Genomic DNA, 7,967 nt, shown 5'->3' with positions numbered 1-7,967 from the left:
TTTAAATCCCTCAATCTTCAGAATCCAGAGAGAGAGCAGACCCAGATCACTGTGAAGTGCAGAGACCAGAGTCCCGTCTAAAACCTGACCAGATCCGTGGCGAGGCCCATTTCACTCAAGAATATAGTGTGAGTACATAGCAAAACTGTGCAGAACCCAATCTCTTAGTTAAAATAATATAATCCAAGCTATTTTAATCTAAGTAGAACTGCCTCCTAACTGTCACCTGTCATTTGTAAAGCTGTCACTTGTCATTTTCTAGTTGCAAGCTGCACTTGTCTTTTTGAACTTTAAAATTTCAAATCTGAAAAACGACCTTTATTTAATCGCTCATATCTCCGCAACCGTTTGTTAGTAACTTTCCCCTGAAAGCTGAGAATCGTGGCTTTCCTACGAACCTAGAACCGCATTCCTACCCCCTATAGTTTTGCCGTAATCGTGAAAAACGCACTCGCGAATTTTGCCGCGATTTGCAAATTTCTCCACGTGTGAAAACAGAAGCTTCTTGCTTTCAGTTGCTAAAAATTCGTTTAACCTGCTAGTTACACCCTAGATCCTTGCTAAAGTGAGCCTGGACTAATATTAACTTGATTTCACTCACCCTGAACTTCTAGAGGGAATTAAAAGCAAATTTAGCATATTTTTCACTCCATTGCCAGCACATATAAAAGCATTTTGCCTGTGTCTTAAACTTCTGTTGTCTAAGTTGCTGGGTGAACTGAATCACATTTGATTGCATTTCTGAGAACTGTGTGCCCCCCTCCATTTCCTTGCATTGCATAAAAGGGGGGGGTGAATTGTCCAAGAAAGTGATTACATTGTCTTTTGCTGAAATCCTATCAAGTTATTTTCTGTACTGCATTTCATTCCACATTGCATTCATTTGAAACCATAAAAGTATTGTTGCTATCTTATCCATTTCATGTCAACTCCTTAGTGATTATAAAGAAGTGTGTTGGTGCCAGATTCTCCGTTGTTAATCTTTATCATATCAGATTAAGTGTGCTATTCAATTATTAATTTATTATAAAGTGTGATATCTATATCTATTGTTTAAATTATCAAATAAACCTTTTAACTTGCAAAACAGAACTACTTCTTGGCTCAGTGGGGTCAGGAGGATTCCAAGAGAGGGGTGTTATATAGGGGTAGTCATCCAGAACGCATGAACTGGACATAAAGATATATCAATAAGGGTTTTCATTCAGTATTCTAGACTAGGCGTTGACTTGGCTGTAGTGCTGAATTGAATCCTCTTACAACAACAATGTTAACAGTTGAGCAGAGTAAGCAGAATTCGCAAGAATTGCAAGCTGCAAAGCATTTTAGACAGAAAGCAATGAGCAATGGTTAACAAGCAAAATGGCGATTCTTGCTACGTTTAAAATGGCCGCTTGTTGGTCAAGCACAGCAGTCTGTATTTCTATAATTCTGTGCATAAGACGGTTGACCTTCGGCCATCAAGATACATCTATCATCCAAATGAAGGGTATTCATTTTTCCAGATTGACAGATGATGCGGTACAAGGTCCACACCAGACTCGTGAGAAATGTCGACGATCAAGAGGAACTCGACGCAGAACCCATATCGAGAGACACTCGAGGAAAGGAACGAGAAAAAACATGAGACAGACATCAGAAGAGCAGTACTCAAACAGCTTGCAATATGAGACATCCTGGTGAAGCAGACACTGAGCAGGAAGACATATCCAAGATATTCACCAAACACTCTAAGGGTAGTAGCCGTCAAAGGTTCTATGTTGACAGCACAGAACGCTATGCAGGAAATCACAAGAAACAATTCACACTTCAATTCAAGCACCTGATCAAGAGCGAGGAAAAACAACGCACCCCAAATGGACCGGGAGCCGGAGGCAAAGGAACCCTGTGACAACTTGTGGACACCCCCAGAGGCAGCGAGGAGTACCTGAAACCCATCTTCACTTGGAAATCTCAATCAGCCAGTCAGCCCCTGCGTACACTCGTGTGCAGCAGGGGCGTGACAGTTAAGATTTAGAAAGACCACTCTGAGCGTTCTCAGAGCAGTCTTTCTAAATCGTTTTTTTTTCATTTTCACGAAAATAAAAAATATATTTTCACTTGATACCTATTTGTGCCATACCAGAAACTCGTTAATTGTCTCAGCTGAGAGGCTGTGACTTATGGCCTACTTCACTCCCGTTTTGGGCAGATTTTGGATTGTCAGCATTTAAAATTGTCATTCTTATATACTTCATCTTTTGGACATATGGACACCATTCAGGTGGAAAATGTACGTGAAAACATATAGTTGTAATTTCAATGAAATGTGTGTTACAATTGTACCAGTCTCCTTAGTGAAACGCTGGTTTAGAAACTTTACAATAGAATAGGTGTTTAACCAACCATTTTAGGGTATTTAAAACTTGTTGGCGAAAATCGTGCTTACTTTTTCAGCATTAGGTTTAAGGATTCAGTAAGTGCAAAACAAAATAAATCCCGCCCTTACTAAAAATCAAAAGTCGGCACCCAGGAGCAAGCCTTCTTTCAGTTTTGATTAAATGCTGTTTTCTTTGAGTTGGCAGTCATGGCAGAATACCGGTATGATATAAATGAAAATCTGGCATGATGAGTCTTTTCATGAAGTAATGCTTGTAAAACGTTCTGCGAAAAACACTAAGACTAGAGACGGATTTACCAAAGCGGTTTTCAATGGGAAAATCCCATTGAAAAACACTGTCAATCAGGCCCTGATGGCGCCCAACCGTACTACTTTTGATGTTTAGTATAAACATTAAGCTCGGTGAGTCATGATGCCTACATGTTTTATGTTTGTTCAAAACTCAAATAAAACATTTTTAAAAAAGCATTCAAATAAGCACTGACAGGAACGCTGTTTTTTGTAAACCTATGTTTCACATTCAGTGGTTTTCTCTCAAATCCGGTTGGGGCCGCCCCGCACCAAAGCAGAATTCTACGTCGATTTAACACGCCTGGACAGCTCACTCCTGCACGCGTTCTCTTTTTTTACCAGAAGAAGTGCACCGAAGGTTCCAGAAAAGCAGCGGCCAGTGGCAGCCTGGTGCTAGGGCGGTGCAGCAAGGCATGGGATAGGGTACAACTGCGCCCCTTGTTCACTCTAGCTCTGCCATTGGTTTCATATGACGTACTGAAAAACATGACTTTTTTTATTGGGCTAATGACAGGTCGCGTCACATTATCATAGTTACACGGCAGTAGAGCTTCGGAAGGTAGCGTGGCCGAGCGGTCTAAGGCGCTGGATTTAGGCTCCAGTCTCTCTGGAGGCGTGGGTTCGAATCCCACCGCTGCCAACCTTTTGATATCCCGTGCAGTAGTCTACCAACGGTGGAAATAGGGATTTAAGCGCATAAAAATTACTTAAATGTTTATGGTCCTGCCTTCTTCACCGAGTTCCGTCGTTAGAGATTCGTACGTACCAACAAACTTTGGCTTCCTCTCCTTCTTATCTAAATCTCCTCCATTAGAGTGCGGTTAGAGATTTAGCTCATGCGGTATCCTTTCTTATTCTTTCATTAGTGGACGCTTTTGAAATTACGACCGTTTCATAACCTGTGCCCTTTAATGTCGAGGTCTATACAACGTAGATTTGTAAAGAGATTTGTCAACCGAATGAATATGGTGGTAGCGTGGCCGAGCGGTCTAAGGCGCTGGATTAAGGCTCCAGTCTCTTCGGAGGCGTGGGTTCAAATCCCACCGCTGCCAGTTTTTTCCCCCAATGCTTTTATTTAATAAATATGAAACAGACACGTCGTGTATATTCTGCTATTACGACGTGCACATTTCAAACAATTGGAATCCCATAATGCTGCGCTAGGGGGCAGAAATACACTCCCAGGCATGTAACTCGAATGTCTTTACTTGTCAGAGTTAATATTTTTAGAATTATAATCTTGACTACATCTTTAAATAAAACAAGGATGGACTGGATTATACATATAGTAGACAAAAGAAACGTCTGACTAACCGATTTTCTGCAAACTCTATGCATAGCTCTCAACCATTTGCCTCGCAAAGGCGGGTGAAATCACCCGATTTTGTTTTTGGCGGGTGAGACGCCCATTGGAATGAGTGGGAGTGCAGGAGGCTTGGCGGGTGAGTCAGCCCTTTGCAAGGCGGGTGACACCCGCCAAAAGCGGGTGAGTTGAGAGCTATGTCTATGGCTGCTGTGATGTACACTCAAGACTTCAGAAGAACGCTCAACTTGCATCACATCAAAGAGATAACCACAACCAAGGAACCCCCTCTCATTTGTCTTCCTCTATCCTGAGATCAAAACCGTTCTCCACATCTGTCATCATGTCAGATACCACGCCCACACCCCTTGCCATGCACCGCCCTGCTGCTAACGTCTGTACCTCGTATATTATGTCTAACGCTGTGTTTACACCTGCTGCTAGCCTATGTGCCCCTGTTAATACCACTGTGCCTATGGTCGATACTGTGTTTACACCTGCTGCTAGCCTATGTGCCCCTGTTAATACCACTGTGCCTATGGTCGATACTGTGTTTACACCTAATGCTAGCCTATGTGCCCCTGTTACTACCATTGTGCCACCTCCACTGTCTCATACAGTGCACGCGCCTACCCCCAAGCTCTGTGTCCCCACCACCTGTCCCCTGCCATCACCCAAATCTGCCAAATCCACCCCTACGCCCAACGCTATCCTTAAATGTGCCCTTGTCAACGCCCGCTCAGTACCAGCTCATGCCCTAGATGTCCATGACCTTATCATAAAAAACAACAATGACCTCCTTATGATCACTGAAACATGGCTTAACGAGGAATCTGGCCATGCCCTTCCCCTCGCCGTCCCAGGAGGATACACCATATTTAGACAAGATCGTCCCCACCAAAGAGGTGGCGGTGTTGCCTTAATTGCTAAAGACTCCTTTAATATCAGGCAGATTGAAGGGGAGATTGGTAACAACTGTGATTACCTTCTACTCAAAATTAACTTCTCCCCGAACCATACTATTGCCATCCACTTAGTTTACAGACCTCCGGGTCCCAGCACTGAATTCCATGAAGCCCTGCTGCATGCGCTCTCAGATAACTTGAAAAAAACCTTCTAAAGTTCTGCTCTTTGGTGATTTGAACCTTGCATTTCATGACCCAAACGACTCCCAGGCCACTGCCCTGGGTAAAGCCCTATCCACACTTGGGTTTACTCATGTCAACTCAGAACCTACCCACGTCAAAGGTGGCACACTCGACTGGGTTAGCCACCACAACTGCTATGTTCTCCTCAACAGCAACACTTCCATCCCATGGTCTGACCACCATTACCTACAATTTGACCTTAACACTCTTAAAGGGCCTCCAAGTCCTGTGATCCCACTCCCCGCGGCACTCACCAGAAGCTCGCGTCAACTAACTGCAGAAAAGATCTCCCCCCCTCCTCGAAGTGCCTACATTGCAACCCCCCTTTTCCAAGGACCCTGACATCCTCTCCACGGCCTTCAAAATCGTAATTACCCAGGCCGTAGACGCCATCGCTCCTCTAACTATGAGGAAAGCAAAGAAAGCTAAACATTCCAACACCTGGTTCTCTCAAGAGCTGCTAGAACTATGCTCCAAGAACAGACGTGCACTTTCAGCCTGGAAAACAAACCCCAATGAGGTCTAAAAAAGACCCTTTAATGCCATATCTAGGGATTACAAATCTAGCATTAGCAAAGCCAAAGCAGCGTCCTTCAATACTATTTGTTTATTTATTTATTTATTTCTTACATTTGTTACACGCCCAGACCCTCGGGTATCAAGGCGAGATTACATTGGTCATTATTCGCATTTGCATACATAATAAAAACATGGTTACACATTATAGCGGAATACATTCTGGACATTCTTTCTTATAATATGGATAACACAATAACCATAGTTAACAGAAATATGCAAGAGAGAAGTTTACCGTTATGTTTACAGTTGCCCAGGGTAGTTGTACTTCATATTATTTGAAAAGCCATGTTTTCAGTGATTTTTTGAAGACGGCAAAGGAACTCACTTCTTTAATACTATTGGGAAGGGAGTTCCAGTGTTTGGGGGCTAAGTGCTTGAAGCTATGATATCCAATGCCAAATCAGGGACAAAAGACATTTTCACTATCTTTCGAGAGCTGGAAAAGCCGTCCTGCCCTCCTCCCACTTTCGTGAAAGATGACAAATGGTGCAACAACATCCAATCCGCCATGCTCGACAAACTGAATACCCTACAATCCAAAATCCGAGCCCATCAAAATGCACTGACTGACCTTCATAGTGACCCACTTGAAACCACGCAAACCAAGTCACCAAACCTCTTTCAATTTAAGGAAATGAGTGACATTGAAGTTGCCGCCTTCCTCAAAACCATTAAACCTTCTAATTGCAAAGGTGATGCGTGTCCAGCACAGCTCATAAAGACTGTGCCTCCACCTTGGTCCCCTTTCTCACAGCATTCATTAACGCCTCTTTCCAATCCGGCCATGTTGCATCTGACCTTAAGGAGGCCTGGGTCTGCCCACTCCTTAAGAAACCGTCCCTTGACCCACTGGTCCCATGGAACTATAGGCAAATCACAACAGTCCCCTTCCTCCTGAAAATTCTGGACAAAGCAGCCTACCTGCAAGTTCAGAAATACCTTGAGGACAACTGCCTTCTAGGCCTTCAGCAGTCTGGATTCCGTCATCCCCTTGACCTAAAGAATCAAACGGACGACCTTAGAGACGCAGGCAAACCTACGCTGCTCCTTCTCCTCTATCTATCGGCGGCATTTGACCTGGTTGACCATAACACACTCTGTCACCACCTCGCCAAAGCGGCCAATTTCTCCCCTAAGACATGTGACTGGATCACATCGTTCTTGCAAGACAGGGCTATGAAAGTCTTCTCCGACTCAGTCTGTGCCACTCCGAGCCTTATCAAATGCGGAGTCCCACAGGGGTCCTGCATTGCACCTACCTTGTACAACCTGTTCACCAGGCCGTTGTTCAAATTACTGGACGCCCTGGGAATCTCATATACGAATTATGCAGATGACACACAGATATTTATCCCCCCCTCGGGTGATTACCAGGCCGACAGCATCACCCTCAACTCAATTTACTCTAAGATCCAGTCATGGATGGTTTAGAACTAGTTATGCCTCAACAGTGAAAAAACAGAACTTCTGTTGATTGGATCCCCCTCCATCCTCAGCAAACTGGCCAATCAATATTGCTCCTTCGCTGTCGACAACATCCCCATTGCTGTCTCCCAAATGATCAAAACGCTTGGCGTCTACCTTGACTCAGACCTGACCATGGATAGACAAATCAGCTCCATTGTCTCCTTGTCTGCCTACTTCTCTAAACTACTTAATGCAGCAAGACCTTTCTTCTCCTTGCCCAACTGCCTCACCATAGCCAGGGCAATCATCGGCTCAAGACTTGACTACTGCAATGCACTCCTGGCAGGGACCTCAGCAAAAACATTGCCAAACTACAGGTGGTCCAGAACAATGCCCTCAGGGCTGCCACTGGGATTTCTAGGAGGGATCATATCTCCACAACATGGAGGCTGGTGCACTGGCTGCCAGTTAAAGAAAGGATAATCTTCAAAACTCTCTCACTCATGCATAAATGACTCCATGATCTAGCACCTCCTTATCTGGCCAACAGAATTCAGAAACTCTCCTCTCAAAGGCCTACCAGGGTGGCTTACACCAACCTGATCTCCACTCCCAAAAGCAGGAGATGTGCAAAGGTGGCACTAGCTTCCCCTCCATGGCGGCCTCATTCTGGAACTCCCTTCCCGCCCACCTTAGGATGATTGACTCCCCTCTGGCATTCCGCAAAGCCATCAACACCAGGTTATTTGTTTGATTTGTCAATCCTAAGCTTCATGTTATCATCTGTTCTCTATAACATGCCTGTAACTAAGACTGTATCACTGTAATAACGATTAAGCTTCCTGTCATATACATGCAA

The 7,967-nt window shown here is 44.2% G+C and overlaps 1 non-coding gene across 1 annotated transcript; it reads left to right on the top strand.

The window, feature by feature from the left end:
- Nucleotides 1-3,229: 3,229 nt before the first annotated feature.
- Nucleotides 3,230-3,311, top strand: TRNAL-UAG (transfer RNA leucine (anticodon UAG)). The gene has a single exon. It is a non-coding gene; the product is annotated as a tRNA-Leu (tRNA).
- The last annotated feature ends 4,656 nt before the right edge of the window (nt 3,312-7,967 follow it).

Source organism: Ambystoma mexicanum, chromosome 1p, assembly GCF_040938575.1.
Source record: "Ambystoma mexicanum isolate Mex_15411 chromosome 1p, UKY_AmexF1_1, whole genome shotgun sequence".
In the NCBI taxonomy this organism is placed as follows: domain Eukaryota; kingdom Metazoa; phylum Chordata; class Amphibia; order Caudata; family Ambystomatidae; genus Ambystoma; species Ambystoma mexicanum.
Note: the sequence above shows the minus strand (reverse complement) of the source record. Positions and strands in the feature narration are given on the sequence as shown.